Source organism: Sinocyclocheilus anshuiensis, unplaced genomic scaffold (genome assembly GCF_001515605.1).
Source record: "Sinocyclocheilus anshuiensis isolate Anshui unplaced genomic scaffold, SAMN03320099.WGS_v1.1 scaffold610, whole genome shotgun sequence".
In the NCBI taxonomy this organism is placed as follows: Eukaryota; Metazoa; Chordata; class Actinopteri; order Cypriniformes; family Cyprinidae; genus Sinocyclocheilus; species Sinocyclocheilus anshuiensis.
The window spans coordinates 77,518-99,284 of NW_015544150.1; the positions used below are offsets into that span (position 1 = coordinate 77,518).

General features: G+C 38.2%; 1 protein-coding gene across 2 annotated transcripts in view; it reads left to right on the forward strand.

The window, feature by feature from the left end:
• Nucleotides 1–21,767, forward strand: part of LOC107695182 (parkin coregulated gene protein homolog) — a 102,592-nt gene that overhangs the window by 43,473 nt on the left and 37,352 nt on the right. The gene's annotated exons all lie outside the window — the stretch shown is intronic.

Here is a 21,767-nt window from a genome sequence, read left to right on the forward strand (position 1 = left end):
TCCAACCCCAATTAAACACACCTGAACCAGCTAATCAAGCTCTTACTAGGCATACTAGAAACTTGAAGGCAGGTGTGTTGAGGCAAGTTGGAGCTAAACTCTGCAGGACACCGGCCCTCCAGGACCGAGTTTGGGCACCCCTGCACTAGAAACTTCCAGGCAAGCGTGTTGCAGCTGGTTGGAGCTAAACTCTGCAGGACATTGGTCCTCCTGGAGCAGGATTGGACACTCCTGAGCTATGAAGCCACAACATGGTGTCATTCTTCTATTGGTCACATGTCTTAACCTAATACAGTTTTGCTGGGCAAAATTCACCAAACTTCGGAACAAAGCAAAATGCGAAACTTCTTTGTGTGAGTTTGTGTTTCCTGTCTCATGATTTTGCATGTATATGAATAGAAGTCAGTGGAATGAAAAGTACTGTGTGTTTAGTCTCTTGAATGCGTGCACAAATACTGAATCTTAATTCTGAGGATAATATGTTTCAACAACTATTATAAGGCTAAATAATAGGGAGAGAGGGAGTCAGACGAGAAAAGGCAATGTAAATGTTAGAAAATGAGAGTGAAAGAAAAGGGATGAAAACAGAAACGACGAGCAGGTGAGGCATGCGTTTTGGTGTTGGGAGGGACAGTTATCTTAGATGTGCAGATGATCTGTTTTCCTCTGGTGGAAATTGTGTTGGCCTGGGAAGCTCTGAGAACTGTCCATACATATTAGTCCATACCTGCAGTGAACATCAGTACCATCCATTCTTGTTGCTTGTTAGACAAATTACTTATTTCAGATCTCTAAAGTCTCTCTGCTACATGGAGCTTTAGATTGTTTTGTTGAAGTATCACATTTTGTGATTTTGTGATCATACAGCTATTAGAAACCATCTGTGGAATGCCAGGTTCATCCAAATTAAATGTCCGTTTTCTATGCCTGCTCATCCTTAATCCTTTTTCTGACTTCAGTTCATCAGCACTGCAAATGTTGTCTGCTGACACACTGTCACGGTCGCTTTCGAGGGGGTCTAGTGGCATCCGACAACTTGCAAGGCTTCATATGCCGTAGTCAAGCGTTACATTATTAACCGTTCTGCACTCTACAGTTTTCCCTTCTTCGTTTTCAACTATTTATTTGGATCTACAAACCCCTGCTGTGAGCTCTCAGCATTTTTTAGTTAGACTCTCTGCGTGACACAGTATTTATGCAAAATTGTGTATCTCTATGAAGCACATGCTTTGATGTTGCATCCGAGACTTTGAAGTGCCTGAACGCGTCCGTTGGTCATCCTTGATTTCTTCATCTTTGATCAGGTCCTTTAGAGCAGGGGTGACTAGTTAAAGAGCAGTTACTTGATGTCACACCTGATTCGGTTTACTTTTCTGATGCGCAACTGCTTCAGAACACCAGACGAAATCATTTTTCACTCTCTCTGGTCTCCGATAGGATGACAGGAAACCCTGGAGCTCAAATTTGTTCGAGGAAAATTAGAAGCAAAGTGTTCATTCAGTCCTCAGAGCCGGCCCGCCCTCTCCCCCGCTCAGAGAAATGGCCTCCATTTTCCACAATCTTAATGACCTTTCATAATGGCTCTTTGTCAGGGCTTTTATTTATGACAAAATTCAGTGCAATCTGTCAGTCTGGGAGGCAATGGCGTTTATAAGAAATGGGCACACTAAGGGAGACTCCATTATGAGAAACATTGTAGTGTTGCTTTCCATCTCAAAATAATAACAATAAAACAACCTATGAGTAAATTTGAGCTTTAATGAAATTAAGCTGAAGCCAAACAGTGCGTTTTAGAGAATCAAAGTAGGATGGAATTGAGTCGGACTGAATTAGGATGTTTATTGGAAGTGGTGGGCAATCAGAGCTGCGTTTGATTGGTTGGTAGAGGAGTGAGCATGTTTACCATCTTATAGTCTATTGCTCTGTCTCAATGAATGTCAGTGCCATAGTCTAGCTTCTCCTGTGCCACTTCTGAGTCATGAGCAGCCCTTTCATCTTGCTGTCTGAGCACTTTAATAACCGTAATGGCTTTCACGATAAATGACCCTTTGGCCCAGGCAAGAGTACGCATTGCAGGGTTTGAGTCTCACGTGAGGACGCTTGTTGTTACCCACCCCCCAAAGGCCGAGGTCTGCGGCAGCACCACTGCTCAAGAGAAGCTAAATCACTTCCTAAGTGGACACAAATGTTCTGGTCCTGAGCCATGCTGGTTCCGCCGTACTGCTTAGCACTTTCTCCCATTCCCTCCTCTGACAGTTAGAGGTGAGATGAAGTGCTGTATTATTTGGAGTCGCGTGCTAAATGAAGACAGGTTGACCCTTCCTATGCCCGACTGACAGCCCGTTCACCTGACGGTCGTGTCTGCAGTCCCCTCCTCATGTCTTCATGCAGATGTGATTTTATTAAAGGCACTGGGGCTGAGGACACGGCTCAGCTCATTTACCGTCAGAGGGCAGGACGAGGACAAATGCAAATAGAAGTAATAAAGAAGAGGTGGAAATCCAAAGAGAAAAGTTCAAACCAGTGTTCCACAAATAGACTGAACATATCAGAGCTTCAGTCAAATCAATTACAGCTCCTAATAAATTTTGTACTGACTTTATTGTTCTGACCGTAAATAGTGCAGGCTATTACTTGTTGAGATGCTTTTATTTTATTCTTCTATTGAGTACTTCAAGAACATTTCAAGTACATTTATTTTGTATGATATATGAGAGTTGGTACCTCCAAACATGAAATTATGTCATTATTTATGTGTTCACTTTATTTAGTTTATTATTTATTTATTTTCTTTTGTGGAACACAAAATGAGTTTTTTTAAATATATATATTTTTTAAATATTCATATTAATTATTTGGAGGAATATTCTTAATTATTTATATATTTATTTAATACTTAAATGTATTCCACTAAATTGAATGTTTTTCTCCTGTATTTACATAATGTGATATTATAAAAATAAATGTGATGATGTCACTTTTTGTGAGATATGGATTAGGTTTAGTAAAAGATTCATGACCCCCTCCCCCCACACACACCCAGGAGTGAGGTGTATACCCTGTATGTATGTGCTCAGTAATTGTTGTTCATTCTCTTAATATATTAGATGTGATGCAAGAGAAGTTGAGATTAAAATAAACTAAAAGCTCTGCTGGGAACTGCTAGAAATAGCTGTTTGCATGAGGTCAAATTTCAGAGTTTTGTAAATGAATGCCTGCATTAGATCTGTGATATTGCAGTTCTTTTATCAGAGGCGAGAGAGATGTTGAATGAGAATGACCGATAGAGAGAGAGAGGAAAAGAGCACAAGTGAGCTTTTTAGTCCATTCAGCGAGGAAAAGTGCTCCATTCACAGCATTTAATGTGCTCACATTCCCTTACACTTCCTCTACAATCCCTTTCTCCTGAAGAGCCGAGCAGGTGTCTGGAGCACACACACAGGAGCCTTTTCTTCCTCATTCTCATTTATATTCTGATTAAGAGCAAAATGACACATTTTTCTTCACCGCCTGTTCCTCCTCACTGCAGTGCCCCTGTAGTCTGGGTCTGGCTGTGCGAAGAGCTCAGCTGCAGTTAGGTTTATCTAGAGGAAGTACATATATTCAATCTTCTGAGCTTTGTGTGTGTTATTGCCTTTGAAACTGATTGATTCTCTGTCACTTTTTTGTAAATGCATACATATATAAATATAAATTAAAAATATGCATATACACATTTTTCAAAAGTTTGGGATTAGTAAGATTTTTTATGTATTTGAAAGAAGTTTCTTATGTCCACCAAGGCTGCATAGATTTCATCCAAAAATTCAGTAAAACAGTAATATTGTGTTATTATATTACTACAATATAAAATAACTGCCTTTTATTTCAGTATTTTAAAATGTGATTTATTCCTGTAATGGAAAAGGAGAATTTTCAGCATCCATTTCTCCAATCTTCAGTGTCACATGATCCTCATTTTTATTCATTGATGAAAATGTTAATAGATTTTCGTCATAGTTTTTGTCATTCAAAATGAGTTTCTATTTCATTATCGTCTTGTTTTCGTCTGTGAAATATGTCATTGTCAAACATTTAAATGTAATATATCATTGCTGAATTAAAGTTAATCTCTTTAAAAAAAAATTGTACTGATCGCCAACTTTTTAATGGTAGTATATGGAATGTTGTCCATTTATGTCAAGTACTCCAGTACAACAGTAGCAGTAAAATTGCACAATATACTATAACATTGCTGTATTTGGGAGTAATTACTTTTTGTTTACCATTTTTAATCTAATTTTACTCAAAATCCTCTTCATATTAGCTATACTTTCTCAATATGGGCATTTCCCCCCGTCCCCATAGTATCTGTATCATTTTAGAAATCTTTTTGTAACTTAAACATTTAGCTCATAATTACTATATGTCCATTATTGACTTGGTATATCATTTTGACTGACAGGCGATCTCACCAACACCGAATCCGCCATTTTGTCCGACAAACAAACCAGAAAGGAAAGTAGATTAACGTCTGTGGACTTAAACTTGTAAAATGGTGTGTATTGATGTCTTTCCGCGGTTAAAATAAAATAGCTTCTGATGTTCATTCATGTTTATTTTGTGCGTTAAGTAAATATGAAAAGATGATCGGTTCACGTGCCGCTTAAACTGAGGCTCTACAGTGAGCTGTCACAACATATTAAAGAGCCACAAAACAGTATTTATTGTTTGAATTCCTTAAAAAATGACAAAATTTGAAATCTAAGACTTTGTTTCATACCAGAAGTAACCTGCTCTGTCTTGTCTGTCGGCATGTTGTCAGTGTTCTCTTTGCTCCACAATGTATTTTTCACTGCGTGAGAACATGATGTGTGGCATGAGAGCGGCATGTCTTGTCGGACATAGCAACAGTAACTAAGGGGGGCGGATCTATGTGAAGGGTCAATTGAGAAAGTTTTCTGGACTTTTCAGATCACTTGCAGCACAGAGAAAACTGTGTGTACAGGCCCCTGCTGAGATGCTGATTTCTTTGACATATGCTGCTTTAGATTACAAACTGTATTATTGGATTTTTGTGTTTAAAAGCATATAGGACAGTCTGAATCCGTGTCTACAGAACCGTCTACTTCAATGTAGTTTGTTTCTGTGCTTTATCAGCTATGCTGGCAAAGATCTCAGCATCCAACATACCGGCCAAAGGTAAGAGTTTCTGCTGAGTTTGGCTTTCGCCTCTCTGTCTCTCTCTCTCTCTCTCTCTCTCTCTCTCTCTTTCCATATATCTCTCACTCGGTCTCTTTACATTCTCGGCCTCTCTTCCTTGCCTGGAGAGCTCAGACAGATGCTGTGTCCTGTGTAGATGTGTGGGGGTTTGGTCTCCAGAGGGGCCTGACAGCATCCCTGCCTGCTGTGTTATAAACCTGCGCTGAGGCCGACCCCCTGACGACATGGATCGATACAGCACAGCAATGAAGTGGCCCATCGATTAAGCCCATGACAGGGCATTTAAAGGTTTAATCTGGCTAACGAGGATAACCTTTCCCTCTGAGGCAGCAGCCTGCATGAGAGGAATGTACTTACGGAAATCAGAAGGCCCAGAGCTGGATTAGATGACCTTTAGTGCTTGAGACTTATTTCTTGATGAATACATTCAGGCAGAGTCCAAAATTCACTTTTGCAAAACTTCCCAATGGTGGGTGAATTGAGAAAATTTACTGGCCATAAATATTCCTTACCGCCTGCTAGGGCTGGGCGCTAAAACGATAACGCTAATTATTGCAATATAATTTTCCTTGATAAAACGATAACAAGAGTTTGATAAATGTTTATGCGGCAAAAGTGGAATGAAACAGTGCTACTCATTTGAACCGCACCACACAAACCATTTATCCGCTCGGCTCAAAGTTTAAATGGCAGCACAGTGCGGGCTTACTAGAGCAGATGATTTTACATGCTGATAAGTCTCAGTCATGCAACCACTGAACAGTGCTTTGAGATCCAGTGTGAAGCGCTTGAATTCAGCGAAGAACACAAACTACTCTGTGATTTAAATTAGTTTAGAGCCAGATGAAACAGCGCTGACAAACAGGAGAAACACTGTGCGTAGTGTTACAGTCAGAAGGCTTTTTAATTTACCATGGATTTACTGTAGTAACACTAACTGCACCATGGTACACTCTCAGAAAAAAAGGTACAAAAGCTGTCACTGAGTCCATATTAGTACCTAAAAGGTACAAAAGTCAAAGGTACCTCCCCAGTGACAGCTTTTGTACCATTTTTTCTGAGAGTGTATGTGGCAGATATTTGGAATATTCATATAGAATTTGATTATATTATTAATGCAGACATGTATTAAATGTATTAAATGTATTAAATGAGTAATGGAATATAATTACAGTATTTTTTGTGATTAAGCTGTAGCGTTTGTGCATTTATACTAAATGTATTTAGACTAATGTTTTTCATACAAATACCCATATAGTTACCTTTTTATCATGGGACTGAGGTACTAAATGAGTGATTTTAACTGTGGTTATCGTGATCTAAATGTAAGCTACTATAGAAGACCAATGGTTAATTTTCATTTTATTAAATTGATTTTATTTTAATTAAACTCAAACAGTCAAACATAAATAATTAAATTTCACCATATAAAAATGAGGTTTTTACAATTTTTACAGATACTGTTTTTGATAATGAACATAAATTTACATGTGCATTAACTCAAGCTACTACTACTGTCAACTCAAATTACTGTCAAATGTGCATTTCTAAGAGACAATAAATGTAACATTATTAATACTGTAGGCTGCACTGCAAACTGTGCTGAAGATACACGTCATCAAAGTCAGGAACACAAACCTGCTTCATGATTTGAAACAATATCACTCATTAGAACATGCAGAAACTAAGAAGTTAATTTTTCTATTAAGATATTTATTTTGTTAAGAAAAAAATTACTGGAAAAGTGTAAAGAATTCAAATACTGTATGTGAAGTGTGTGTCTTGTTCTGACCATAAAGAGTAGTTTAAAACCACAGTTAACAGTCTGGTTTCTACAACTTTTACTCCTGATTACTTAGGAGCAAAAATCTGCCTTTAAACTTGAAATAAATAAAGACTTGAAATTTATCATGATAATTATTGATATCAACTGATATGAAAAATGTTACCGTGATGATTTTTGGGCCATATCGCCCAGCACTACCGCCTGCTATTCTTTTAAATACTTTTGTTTGTTTGTATAACAACGGGATTCTTTTTTTCTGCCCTTTATTCCTTTATATTCCCTATATTATTTTCTCAGCGAGCCCTGTTTGGCCTAACAATGAAAAGGATATAAAGGATATCAGTGAAGTTCAAGAATTTGTTTAAATCATGTGTTTTGAGAAGAATGATTTCAGTTAATGCTGTTTTATACAGTATGAGGTTCAGTGAGTTCTTAGCTTAGTCAACAGGACTGCTTTTTTATGAACTCACTTGACAAAAAAGTAATATTTATGGATTGTAATAATAGACAAAGCATTAAATTAAAATAAATTTTTTTCTGGCACAAGAAGCTTATCAAGCCTTTTTATTCATTTTTGTTTGGCATCTTTTTTATGCTCTTGCTACAGAAATCAATCTTTCCAAATTCACAATATTGCTTTTTTTACTGCCAGGGAAATAAAGCGTATCAGGTTGAATTTGATTGATTAATCTCTTATTTTTAAAAGACTTACCAATGCTCAGCCAGTTTTGTCAATGGATTTCAGAGAAATAGAAGTTTTTTATGAAACTTCTACAGCGATCTACATGATCATAAATAACTGAAGAAATAAATATTCAGTTAGCTCCAAATACAAAGTGAAATGACTTAACAAATGTGCATTTGCTGTGAAAGAAATAATTTCTCTCATGCCTTTGATCTTTATTATATTTCAACATAAAAACAAGTGGACTTACGGTATGTGGACTTATTAAGGTCACTACATTAGCAAGAGTTAGACTATCATTTTTAAAATATGATTTATACCATGCATTGTGTTGCAGTGTAATAACATTGGCCAACTGGCAAATAATATTGTTTTATTTATTCACCAATTTTACACATGTTTGTTGTTAATTTTGGACCCTGCATCCAGGTGGTTTATTAACCCTTTCAGCGATTCCTCCAGACCTAATGCAGGCTGTTGTCGTTATTGCTGTTCTTATTGCTATTGTTTGTCTGTCTGTATGCCTCTGACAGTTTAACACAGTCTGGTGAGATAATCATTTCTGTATTTGTCATGCACATGTCTGAGTGTGAAGAGTCAAGGCTTGACTTCGAAAACACTTCATAAATATTCATGTGTGCCATTCTTTTAGATGTGAGTGTACTGTAAACACTGCGAGTCTGCTCATATGCTGCGTTTGTTATTGCTGAGGACATTTTTAATTTCATGCTTTTGGTCTGTCAGCCCTGTTTCCTACTGAGAAGCTTTTTAAACTAAACTGCACCCCTCTCCACACACCATCAGGACTGTGCAAATGACCGTAATCTTTTCTGCCACTTTTAAGTCCTCAAACGACTAATGTGAACGAGTGTGCTTCAACACCCTACTGTTGCTGGATCTCTGATGGGACTCTGAATGCAGTTAAAGACATCTCAAACACACACATACCACACTGACCACTGAATGTAGATAGCTCTTAGACAGAAAGACAGAGATGGGAGGAAATTGTCGGATGATTATGCAATGTTGTCATAATAGAAGGATTTGCAAGCAAAACTATATTTTTTTGTAGCACCTGACTGTGCAAAACTCCCTGCCACAATACTAAGATGTACTTGGTTACCAAGGTGTTAATACAGTTGCTAAGGTGTTATGTGTGGTTTTTAGCATGTATTTTGGGTGGTTTCTTATTGGTTTACATCTCATATGCATATGCTTTGATGAATATGTTATATTCATCAAAGAAACCTTAAAAATGTATCAAGGTTTCCACAAAAAAAAAAATGTTTTCAACATTGATAATCATGAGAAATGTTTCATATCAAATCAGCATATTATAATGATTTCTGGAGGGTCATGTGATACTGAAGACTAGAGTAATGGCTGCTGAAAATTCAGCTTTGCCATCCTAGGAATAAATTAAATTAAAAATTTAAATTGTAAAAATATTTCATTTTATCAAATAAATGCAGCATTGGTGAGCATAAGAGAGTACTATATCTTCACATTTTTGAACATGCACACATTCTCCCTTTGTTGTGTGAAAGAAAAAAACAGCAGAACCGATTACATGTGCAAGATCAGTTAAACAAGTATGTATGCGAGACAGCAATAGTGTTGAAAATATAGGGTTTGAAAACACTGCAGTCTCTCAAGGGTACAATCCACTCTCTGTCCTCAAACAGCCTCTTAGAACATGACACGCCTCATATCTGCTGGAGGGGTGAAAGAGTCAAGCTCTCTTGTGAAATGAGGTGTGGGCATTCACACACAAACACACGCACGCACGCACACACATCATCAGCAGCCGTAATAACTTTAAATGTGTATGACTCCCTGTGAGCAATATAGAAGTACCATTACAGATCAGTACAAAGAGAACTCTCTGTATGTCTCCTAGAGAGAGAGAGAGAGAGAGAGAGAGAGAGAGAGAGAGAGAAAATGAAGATGATAAGGAAGCTGTAGGAGAGGAGTTTGTGGGTAAATTCAGAGCCTGCATGTATGGCCTCAGGTTAGCCGCTAATACTTTCATGTGAGAGCTGTACATGAGAGGAGATGAGCTGCACCTGGAGTGAGATGCAAACTCAAGAGTTCTTCCTCTTCCCACAGACTGATTTTTGGCTTCTAATCTGGGTCTTCCTGATCACACACATTTTTTGTCTGTCCATGTGCTAAAGTGTTATCCGCATTGTCCTTCCAACCATGGGCCTGGAGAATGCCTGGCACAACATACCTCCTAGAAAAAGGCCCCAAGGAGTGTTGCTGCAAAAGAACTACAAGCTCCCAAGGCACAATTGTGGCTCTGGTCCAAAATGTAGTGAATTGACAATATATTGCCTTTTGTATAATTCGTGGAAAATGTCAAAGAGCCCGGTGGAAAAAGATGGTGGACAATGCGTAAGAAGTGCTGATTATAAATATACTCATTCATGTAATGCCAAAAAGTGTGAATTAAAGTAGTTGAATCAAATTACAAATGAACAGTTGTATCCAATATTTGTGTGTTTTTACCTTAGCATCATGCTAACTACAAACTTTGGATTTGATTGAGAGTTGAGGTGCTATTTGTATGATATACAAGTTACTGCCTATGCAGAGTGTAAAAAAATTGGTCATTTTAGTTAGGATGCTGCCTTAGAAGTCTGTCAATGCAGACAGTCTTGTAGATAGCAAGGTGGCTTCGAAAAATTATATTTCTGTGAGTGTTTACTCACCCTCATATAAGTACTATTGTTCCAAACCTGTATGCCATTGGTTCTTCTGTATAACTTAAAAGAAGATATTTGGAAAAATGTCTCCATTTTGTCTCCAAAGTGTTTTTTCGTCCCATGTCATACTATTCACATGTTTGGAATGATATAAGGGTGAGTAAATGATGTTTGGGTGAACTATCTCTGGGTTACTGCAGTAGTTGTAGATGGCTCTAGTTAAAAACAATAGAAGTCTGTGGTACGTGTGAAGGTGTGTGTTTTTATGCACGTCCCATGCTTTGGAATGAACAGGCTCAGATTTACAAGGGGAAAAAAACGTTTAGATCGTAAAGTCTTCCCATCAAGTTGTTACGGCTCTGCTGCCGTCAGCTATATGGTTTAAGCTTGTTTATTGCTGATAGTGGACTAATCATATCCAAATGACCAAATCATCAAAGCTTGCCTGACCACGCTGCTTATCAAAACCACCATTTTATGGTTGAAGATGCAGGAATTGTTCCCTGTTGGGTGTTTTCGCATGCCGGCATTTTAGCGCTCGTGTGATGTAGGCAATGTTTCTTATTGCTCTTTCTTGGCAGTACCACATGTGGCATCTCAAACTGTGCATTTATCCTTCACATTCTCCTGATTAGCATAAAGTTACTAATAATTTCACACATCCGTAGCTGTTGTTTTATGCGTGTTGAAGCCGTTGTCTCCCAGATGTCTGGTGTTCTCCCAGCTTTCGTATTTGTTTGCACTTTTAAGTGATAATTTTTCCCCTGCCAGCACTCTGGGAACAGATCTTTGATAATAATGAATCAAGGTAGTGGCAGCCATTAGTAAACTGGCAGTGTGTGGAATGGTAGTCTTTTACAATCACAGCCATCTGTGGATCGCTGCAGCATACACACACATAGACACACCTTGTGAGTGGAAGAGAGCAATTTTATGAAGAATGATCTTGTGCTTTTGAGCTACTGGATCCATTACGGCTTGCTCCTGTGTGTTCAATGTCCCTTGTCCCCAATCAGACATTGAACGGACAGTGAACCTGAGATAATAAAAGTATGCATGTGTGTAATATCTGACATGTATAATAGGGTTCTCTTTGCATGGGCCACAGTCCTCGAACACACCTTCTTTTTTTAACCCAGTCCATGCTTATCTCACTCCTTGCAGCTTTGCTTTTGCTTTTGAGAGGGGATACATCTTTCCATTGAAGTAAAAAATTAATTGGTTGATCTGGCTACTATCACCTTAACTCTCCTCACTTTGTTTTACGCGTGCCATAAAATGCAATAAATAACCGAGACAAAAATGAAGGAGTAACAGCATTATGCCTGTGTTGCCGGCTGCCTGTAGGAACATTGAGGGCTTTATGTGGCGTGGAAGAAGAGAGCACAACAAATCCACAGACTGTGGGGAAAAAGGTGCTGTCATTTCAGTTTTTATATAGTATAAAAAAATTATAGCTCTCATAATACCAAATGATTTTGTGTGCCATCATTTTCTGCAGAATCAGACATTCTTTGAATCAGTCATGATGAGAAACATTTGTGCTTGTAGGATGTATATATTATAGGATATTAGACAGTGTTGATATTTTCACTGGTTCTTTTTGTGTGTGTCAGTGTAACATCTGTGAGCAGCTCAGCTGTGACCTTAGTGCAGAACGTCAGAGAGCTCTTCTTACACATTAGCACAAACAAACATCTGTCAGAAAACTTCTCCTCTGATTATGATTTAATTAAAACCTTGTAAAAGAGCCTGGAGAGATTAAGAGGAGGAATAGAGACAGACAGAAAGAAAGGAAGAGTCTAATAAAGGAGCATTAAGAGCAGCCGAGTGTGCAGATTGAGCCCTGAGCGGAGCAGTGGTCACCCGGCTGCTGCAAGCCACCATCTGGCCAATATGGAGTGGTGGAGAGCAGGTCTCTCTGAGGCTCTGCCTGCAGCTGCACTCTCAGTCATTTGCTCATTAAAACTGCTACACATAATTGAGGCCTATTTAAAGTGATCAGACTAAAGGGGCAGTCACACAAATAGCCATTTGCAGCAGTGAAGCAATCGGAAGTAATTCATTTACAATGATTGTTGCAGATGCAATGTGGCTGCGTTAACAAAGTTTAGAAAAATTGAACTGTGTGCAGTGCATTTGATCTGTCTCCCGTGAGATAGGTTGTGTCCCAAATAACTCATTATTTGAGCAGATTGCCAAGAGTTAAAGTGGTAACCTTTGTCATTGCTGACAAGATGAGTTTTTAATAAAACATTGCTGTCTATGCAGTAAAAACAAAACAAAACAACAAATATTAAATTGGTGCTACATGACTAGAGAAAATGGGAAAAAAGGGCTGGTGTTTTCTTTTCCAAAAACCTCAACACCCATAATGCAATGTAAATTATTCCTGTGATGGCAAAGCAGAATTTGTTTGTATCCTACTCAAAACAGTGGTGTTGCTTAAAATATTTCTGGAAACCCTGACACATTTCAGGATTCTTTGATCAATAGGTTCAAAAGAACAGAATTTATTTTAAATAAAATCTTTTGTAACATTATAAATGTCTTTACTGTCACATTTATCAATTAACGTGTCTTTGCTGAATAAAAGCAGTATAAATGAATGAATAAATTAATGAATAAAAGCAGTAATTTCTTAAAAAATTAGACACTAACTTTTGGATGGTGGTATTTCATTTTAAGTTTTAATTGTATAGTATTTTGTAAACATTAACAGCATTGTACTGAAGTCATGTAGCATACTACTGTAACTATAATGTAATATAATATAGATATAATATATAATATAAAATAATATTATATACATGAGAGATTGTATACTAAGTATTTTGTGTGTGTGTGTAGAAAATAAATATAGGAAATTATATTCTATTAGAGATGTCACAGTTGTATCTCTTTGATGTTTACAGATAAAAGTGAGCTGATTATGGTAATAAATGGGGTTATTAATAAAACAGGCTTACAGTGCTCTAACGAGCTTGTTTTGTGTATAATTGGTCAGCATCGTGCTCAGTTTAATTAGTCTCTGAGCTATCGTTGACAGGAGCAGGTTGTGTTTGAAGTGTTAACATCATCAATAGCATCTGGGAGTGGAATGGGTGTAGCGCTTACTGCTCCTTTTACTGGATGGTTTAGTCAAAATTATCAGTCAGTTTCCAAGTGTTTAAATTTTAAAGTCTCATAAAGTGGCCGACATGAAGGCCACACGGCATTTTGATTTAATAATGAATGAAGGCAATCAGATCAGCATGTGTAATGGGTTTGGCTAGAGTCCCCAGGCACTTCTGGTCCAGGACTTATTAAGAACATCCTCACAGGGAGAGAACAGGACTGATAACTCAGTTCTACCTATGTGCCTCACTAAACCAGCCACTGAGGGAATCAAGTCTAAACCTCTGAATGTCCTCATTGCTAATGGCCAAGCAAAGGCTATTTTTTGTTAAAGAGAGTGTTGCTAATGAACTCAGACCTAATCAGGAATTAAGTGATGATTGCATTTAAATTTATACATGGGGCAATTAGTTTCTTTCCGTAACAACCACAGTAACTAAAAGAGCATATATTTACTCTAAATCCTAGATGTCTGTCCTAGTTATTAAACTGGTTATTTACTATTACTCACTGTTAGTTTAGCAACTTGCTAACATTAAACTCTATTGAAATTAGTTATGTATTTTACGTTATGTTTTTAACTTTTTTGTTGTTGTTGTTCAAATAAATACAGCCTTGGTAATCATAAGAGGACAGGGAATGTAGAGCATTCCAATTCAATCACATCCTGATTAGTTATGATGACTAAGCACACTCTTAAAAATAAAGGTGCTTCAAAAGGTTCTTCAAGCGATGCCATAGAATAACCATTTTTGGTTCCACAAAGAACCATTCAGTCAAAGGTTCTTTAAAGGACCACTTCTTTCTTACCTTTTTGTAATCTGAAGAACCTTCTTTCGCCACAGAGAACCTCTTGTGAAACAGAAAGGTTCTTCAGATGTTAAAGTTAAATGTTATTATTATTATTATTATTATTATTATTATTTAGACAAAAAGGTTCTTCTATGGCATCATGAAGCACCTTTATTTTTAAGAGTGCAGCAAGGCAGCTCACTAGGTTTTAAAATGGTTATCTTGATTGTATCAGTTACATTAGCAGTTAGCTCACGTCACAAAAATCACATTAAAAAAAAAATCTTCTGTGTTGGTGAAATCTCAGTGCTTTAAATCTTTTGATAACCTGGTTTATCTCTCTTTGGTCTCCATGTCTCTCTCTCATATCAAGACACCTCAGAAGTGATCAGAGTGCTGTCAGTTGTATAGCTGTGTGTGTCAACAGACCGACAGCCGTGATTATGTCTGAATATAATAACAGATGGATGTGATGATAAAACTAATATTTAATTCACTCTTTCATGTCTTTCCATATTTCTTTAATTTCTTCTGTTTTATGACTATGCCACCTCAGCCAAGGATCAGCGTCCCCCGTTTGCACTGGACACTGATTTAGAGCTGTTAAACTCAAAGCTGGATGTTCAGAAAGTCTAGTTTCATGTCTTAAGGTGTGGTCACATTTACTGTTGTTTGGGGAATTTTCACAGGCAAAATCCAGTCATTTCAATAGGAATCCATGCGAATTTTGTGTGAGGGCGAAAGATTTGTTGGTCACATGGATTATTTGCTCTGACCAACAGAAAGCTGCTTGGTTTGAAAGTAACTTTTGAGTGAGTTGTACTTCATATTTCGCTACACTATTGACAGACTTTTTTAGCCAAAATAGCCAAAATTTCACATGTGATCGCACCTTTATTTCAGCTAATACAAACCTTTGCCCATTCTCTAATTATTGTCCACAGATCTTTTTTCTCTTTCACTTTGTTGATTGATTTGGAGAAGTGGCAACAATGAAATGAGATAAAGGTGCACTTTTAGTAAAGTGCTGTTATTGAATATCCCTGCATGCCGGGAATTGCTAATAAACCGTGTAAACAACACATTCATCATTTGAATAGCATTCTCTATTATGCTGTTTTTTATGCTGTTTTTTATTATTTATTATTTGACAGAGTGCCAAGCACATTTATAGAAACAAATATTGGTTGCGTGACTGAATCCGTCATCTAGCATGCTCTGTCACATGCTTCCAGACAAGCCTTTACTGTGAATACTGTAAACATTTATGCATACAAAGAAGAAGAGAAAATTGCCTCCAATTCAATATGTTCTCCAATTATCATGTGTAATAGGCTGTGAAATCCTCATATCTATGCAGCCGGTTGGAAAGGCAACAGAAATGGCCTGAACACCTAGATTCTCTGCTCTCAGCTTGCTAATGACAGACAGCCCTGTCTCCACCGCACACAGAGAATATCAGCCATATTTCATTCAAAGGCCTCACCAGAATCCTCATATTTTCTCATTAACTCACTCCTTTTCCATTTCTGCCAATCTTTCCCTAAGCCCAAAAGTGATTAGCAAAGCCCAAAAGTGAATTCCACTTCCACCTCTCCCCACACCCTATTCTCTTCATCTTCCTCCTGACTCTAGACAGGATTGGCACTAGTTACTAGAAGAGAAAAAGTTTGGTTTTACCAGCCATTCAAACTCGTGCAGTGAACAATTTAGCTAGAGAAGCTCCACTTATGAAGAAAGACACAGAGAGGTGACAGGAAATGATGGAGAGATAATGCTGAGAAATGTGTTAAGCCATATTCAAACTCACATTGCCCGTATGAGTACTAGCTCAAGAGCCGGATCCTGGCATAGGTAATCTAGGCAGTTGCCTGGGGCAGCAGTTTCGCACACAGCTCTCAAATGTGCACTTCACTTCTCTATCACTCATCCACAGCAGTTTCACAGCTGTCCCTTCTGTCTGGCCCTCACATTGAAAGTGGTGATTTTACTTGCTTTATTAAAAAAGCATTTTCCTCTGAGATTTGAACTTAAGACTTTTATTAATGACACTTGTTCAATTTTATCAATGAATGTAATTGTATTATTTAATTGTATTATTGTGTTTGATTATGAATTTTAGTTAATATTTTATTTGTAACATTTTTATTTCATTAGTTCATTTAATTTAATTTTTATTTTCAGTTTTTTGTTTAGTTTCTATTTTCAGTTTTTTGTGTGTGTGTGTTTTGCTTTTATTTTTTATGTTTTGTTTTGTTATGTTTTCCAAACATAGGTGTACAGTACATAATCATGTTTTCGTCTTCGGGGTGGGGGTGTCATATAGGGCTGCACGATAAATCGCATGCGATATTTAATGCGCATCTTGTCAGTAAAGCCGCTTCTGTAATCAGCGGTAAATCTCCATCACGTGCGTGCTTTCACATGAAGCAGCATTTACTACACAGAGCCGTTGTTCACTGACAAGCTGCGCAAAACCACTTTCATATATGACAGGTGAGTCAGGACCTTTACAGACCAGTTCAATATGTTGGAGCATATTTACTAACCACTAGACCATAGTTCTGTCAATATTTACATTCCTTTTTTATATTTATTTCTCTGTCTGTCTCTGCTCATCCTCTTGCCGAATGTATATGCCCGAAGAAAAGAGGAAAAAAGAGACTCTTAGAAGCTGAATGAGAAATAAGAATGTCTGCGTCTGTCTATGTATTGTGAGTTGTGTGTTGTAGAGCCGTGTTGGCTCAAGCTGCTTTCGCCTGCACCTTTTTCAATAAACCCGTCAGAGACCAGCTCATCTCCGTCTGCTGGCCGCTCACTGAATTTCCTGACAATAACTGTCAACTCTCTCCTGCCTCTTACAGCCCGTCACCGTCCTGGAGCTGTTCAGCACCACTGGCATTAGATGTGTGCCGGTGGTTTCTCCTGACATTTGCTTAAGTACAGGAAAATGTGTGTTTGTTTGGTGATGGAGAGCTGGCAGTGAGTCACACAGCATTACTGTTATCCAGGCCAAATATATGATACACACGTTATCACAGGCTTTGGATGTCTTTACCTTAGGTGACTGGAGGAGCAGAAAAACTTGCCACTCCTATGTTATATGGTTTTCTTGTTTGCATATGCTTTATTGTCCTGCTCATGTTTGCTGAGCAAATGCTTCAGTAGTAGCATAAAGAAATATTTTATTTTATTTTGTTTTATTGTGTTTGTTTTATTCAGGTTTTCTGCGGGTCTTAAAAAGGTCTTAAAGGGGTCATATGACGTTGCTAAAAAAGAACATTATTTTATGAAATGTGTTTATGTGGTTTAAGGTTCAAAAAACACATTATTTTCCACATACTGTACATTATTGTTTCTCCTCTATGCCCCGCCTTTCTGAACACACAGATTTTTACAAAGCTCATCGTTCTGAAAAGCGAGGTGTGGTCTCATTTGGCCAGCTATCCAGTGCGTTGTGATTGGCCGAATACCTCAAGCATGTGACAGAAATGTTACGCCCCTTACCATTCTGTGATGCTGTGTCCCGGCGCGATGAGCCAAAACCAATAAAACCCATTACAAACGAGGCATTTGTTGCATCCAGTGGGGACATAGTTACTGATTATAATGACTTATACTGTCTTTTTACTCGTTGCATTGCATCGCGCCGCATAAACATAAAACCATGTCTGCATTTGTGATCGGAGAAATGACAAACAACAAGCACTATGAAAACATACTTACAGGCTGTGAGTCAGAACGGACGGCATTATCAAAATTAATAAAAACTATTATATATGTGTGTATACATACACTACTCTCCCAGGTTCAGGAAACAGTTCTCCGTAAAATGCGTTGCACACACACGAAAATTTGGTTTAAATTGTTCTGGAACCACAACATGGTGGCGGCGGCAGCAACAATACTACAGCGAGAATAAAAGTTACGCCTTCTTTCTTTGCGTAAACATTTTGGCGGTGTTATGCAAATCTTCTCACACAGTGACATAGACATGTGGGGGCGTGTTTAAACGAGGCATTTTAGGAGGGCGTGGATGAGCCTTAACTTTTATAAAGAATATCTCTTTGGGTTTTTAGACTTTAGTCTTTGCAACTTTAGGGATCTTATCTATTCACGAACAGCTTGTAACACTCCAAAGAGAAATTAAAACTTGAAATCGCATCATAGGACCCCCTTAAAAGTCTTAATTCACCCTTCCTCAAATTAAGGCCTTAAAAAGGGAGATGGTCCTCATTGCAGAACACAAGATCCAGGGGGTGTGGTTGGATCCAGATCCAACTCCTCCCACTTATATCTAAACCTACCCGTTTCCAACCCCTGATCCCTAAACCCACCCATCTCCACCCCTAAACCTACCCATCTCCACCCCCTAGATGTGGATCCAACCACGCCCCCTGGATCTTGTGTTCTGCAGTGAGGGGCTATTGTAAAAAGGTCTTAAATTGAAGTAGAAAGTCTTAAATTCATTTATTTATTATATGGTCTATATCTTCTTATACAAAGACATTCTTTGTCACATTCTTTACTTTGTCTTAAGAAGTCTTAAATGTACCTTTATAAAACCTGCAAAAACCCTTGTATTATGTATTATACATATAATTTTTTTTTTTTGGAAAGTCATTGCCTGATAAGGCAGCAAGGCAGTGAGTCAGCTGCCTAGGTTTTCGGATGCAGCCGTTGTTGTTTTAATTAAATATGGAATTCATTTTGGTCACATTTCATGAATGAGGCCCATCATGTTCCAGTAGGACGTTTGTCTTTCATGTACATGTTTAGCATATGTGAACAGCACTTTCATGTGGTGTGAAGAATACGTACATTTCGACTGATGAAGCCCTGTCTGTGTCAAATGTGCCGCCGCGTGTGAGCTGATTTCATCACAGCCATCTCCGGAAAACAGAATGATTTCCTGAGCCTGAAAATTTATACTACCCCTTCCTCTCATGACAGAAAAACCACTCCTCTATCTTACAGCAACAGTCTGGGAAAGAGAGGATGTCAGATTATTTTCCTCCCTCTGTAGTTCCCTGAAATGCAATGGCATTTTTCACTTGCACAGGTCACACTCTCATAGCCAGGACATTGCTTTGAACATATACCTCCTCTTGCATATGGAGGGCAAATTTCAAACTGTCATAGTGTGTGTCAGGCTGACTGTCCAACTTGAAATTTGTGTAGTATTTGTTGAGAGCATGTCTGTATTGCATTTTGTACCATCTCACATGTCCCCCGTGGCAAGGGGCACTCAGAAAGTCCTTTGAGTGTCCTGTCTACAGTGAGTACCTCTTCCTCTTCTAGTGATGGTATAAAATCAAGTGGCCAGTTTGGTCGTTCATCTTCCTGATAGACACCACGGGTTGGCCATTTCCCCTACAGGTGTCTTTGTGCTCGGCACGCTGGGAGAAATGTGCTGCTGGCGCTCACATCAAGCCTTAGGTCTCACCTCAATGCCAGAGCATATCTGGAGTGCCGACAGTTAGTTTCGGCTCTGCCTCATCTGTTCCACTTGCAGCCATACAAGCTCAAACCGCACCTGCCTGTCTTTCTGTCCAATCTGTCAGGCATTAAGAGCTTTCAACAGCTCTGCTCATGGGCAGTTACAGTTTTAATGGCTTCCAAAAGGATCATAATTGCATCCATTCAACAGAAACTCTTTCAGCGAGACCAGCACTTTTCATGTTTCACTGACTCCCATATTTGCCTTTTTCCCTGCTCCTGTAGTTTCAGTGCTCACTTATTTGCCACTGAAAACTTTGCTGTCGTCATAGCGACCGATATGGGATGACCCTGGTCTCTTTCTCACTGACCCCTTATGATCAGATTCACTTCTCTCAAATCCCACTTAACCCTTTAGGCGCCAGGGTTTTTTGGAAAAATGCTGGATTTTGACATCAAGATTTCAAAAGCTTGTGGCTTGAAAGGGCTTAAAGATAGAGATCTAATGTAAATTAGAAAAATGTTGGGCATGACCGAAAGTTTATGTGGGGTGTAAATATACTCATCTAATTTGCATATTATGACGTCATCAGGGGGCGGCCCTCTTGAATGTCATAATATTCAAGAAATAATAGATATTGAATTGATGTTTGAACTTATTTGCATGTTTTTTTTTTGTCTTTTTAGCCTCATTCCAAATGATCAGAAAAGAGGAAGTGTTGGTGTTAGGGCTTGGAGATCTGAGATCTGAGATCGACATCGTGATCGATCTTGAAGACGTATACAATCTACTTTTCAAGTGAATCGCAAATGTTCTTGTAATAATGTTAAAACTACAGCAGTGACTGCCTACTAGATGACTATGACTGGCCAAATTACATCATGCGAAAAACAGTTCAACATGAGTATATGTACAACAGTAGTAGTGAGATGAATTAAATTTTTGTTTCAGTTTCAGTTTTAATAAAAAGATAATTGAGCTGCTTGCCATTCTTTTCATTTAAAACAGTGCGCTTTCGCCTGTCCTTAAAAGCTTAATGCCCAAATAAGTCAAATCATGTAACGTGACTGTCGTAACAGGGAGTTTACTGCGGGACATGCTTTATTTTAAAAAGATGTATTAAAAACACATTAACTGCGAAAGAGCCTGTTCCTGTGATGCAATGTTTTAAAGTTGAACTCAGGTTAAAATGACCATTTTGACAACTGATTGTTTAATGCAGTGCTGTGTTTTTTAAACTGTGCAAATAGGTAAGTCATAGGCTTGTTCCAGTCTGGATATTCTCGATTGTGCATCTCAAAATTGGGAAGATCGCGATTCAGATCGTGGATCATGATTTTGCATTATAAGATCATGTTATGATATTTTGGAAAGATCATCCACCCCTAGTTGGTGCTTTAATATCCATGTTGGAACATTTAGTCCTCACATTGTAGGCAAAACCTGACCCACCCACACATACTGTACATTCACAGTGTTCCAGTGATTAATGCTACAGGCAGATTGTGTCCCACAGACATTACCCCAGTGATGTGAGACATCTGTCTGTGGTTAGCTGCATGTGTCTCGCTTTTCATGTTCCGAATCCCCACTATGCCTCTTGTGTGTGTGTGTGTGTGTGTGTATCGTCTCTCTACCAGCGCACCGCACATATTTGCTTTTGTACTCGAGTTTTGCTGTATGAATCACCAAGATGATCTTGTCCAAGTCAGAAAAGGTCAAGGTTAGCCAGTAATTTGGCTCTAAGCAATCAGCTCTCTTGCTAAGCTTATAATGCTGTGTTTGTGTGTGTATGTGTGTGTGTGTACGCTTTAGCATTAGTAATATGCGCCTATAGACGGGTGCACAACGCTCGTACACTTTGCTTATTACACACACAGGGACGCGCAGCAGCACACATAAGAATTTGTTTTAATAAAAAAAATAGTTTAGAGAATATATTTAGAATTATATGTTTTTTATTGTGGCAAATTGTGAATTATGATTTGTTGTTGTTGTTTGTTTACAACAAAAATATAACACATTTAGTAACATTTA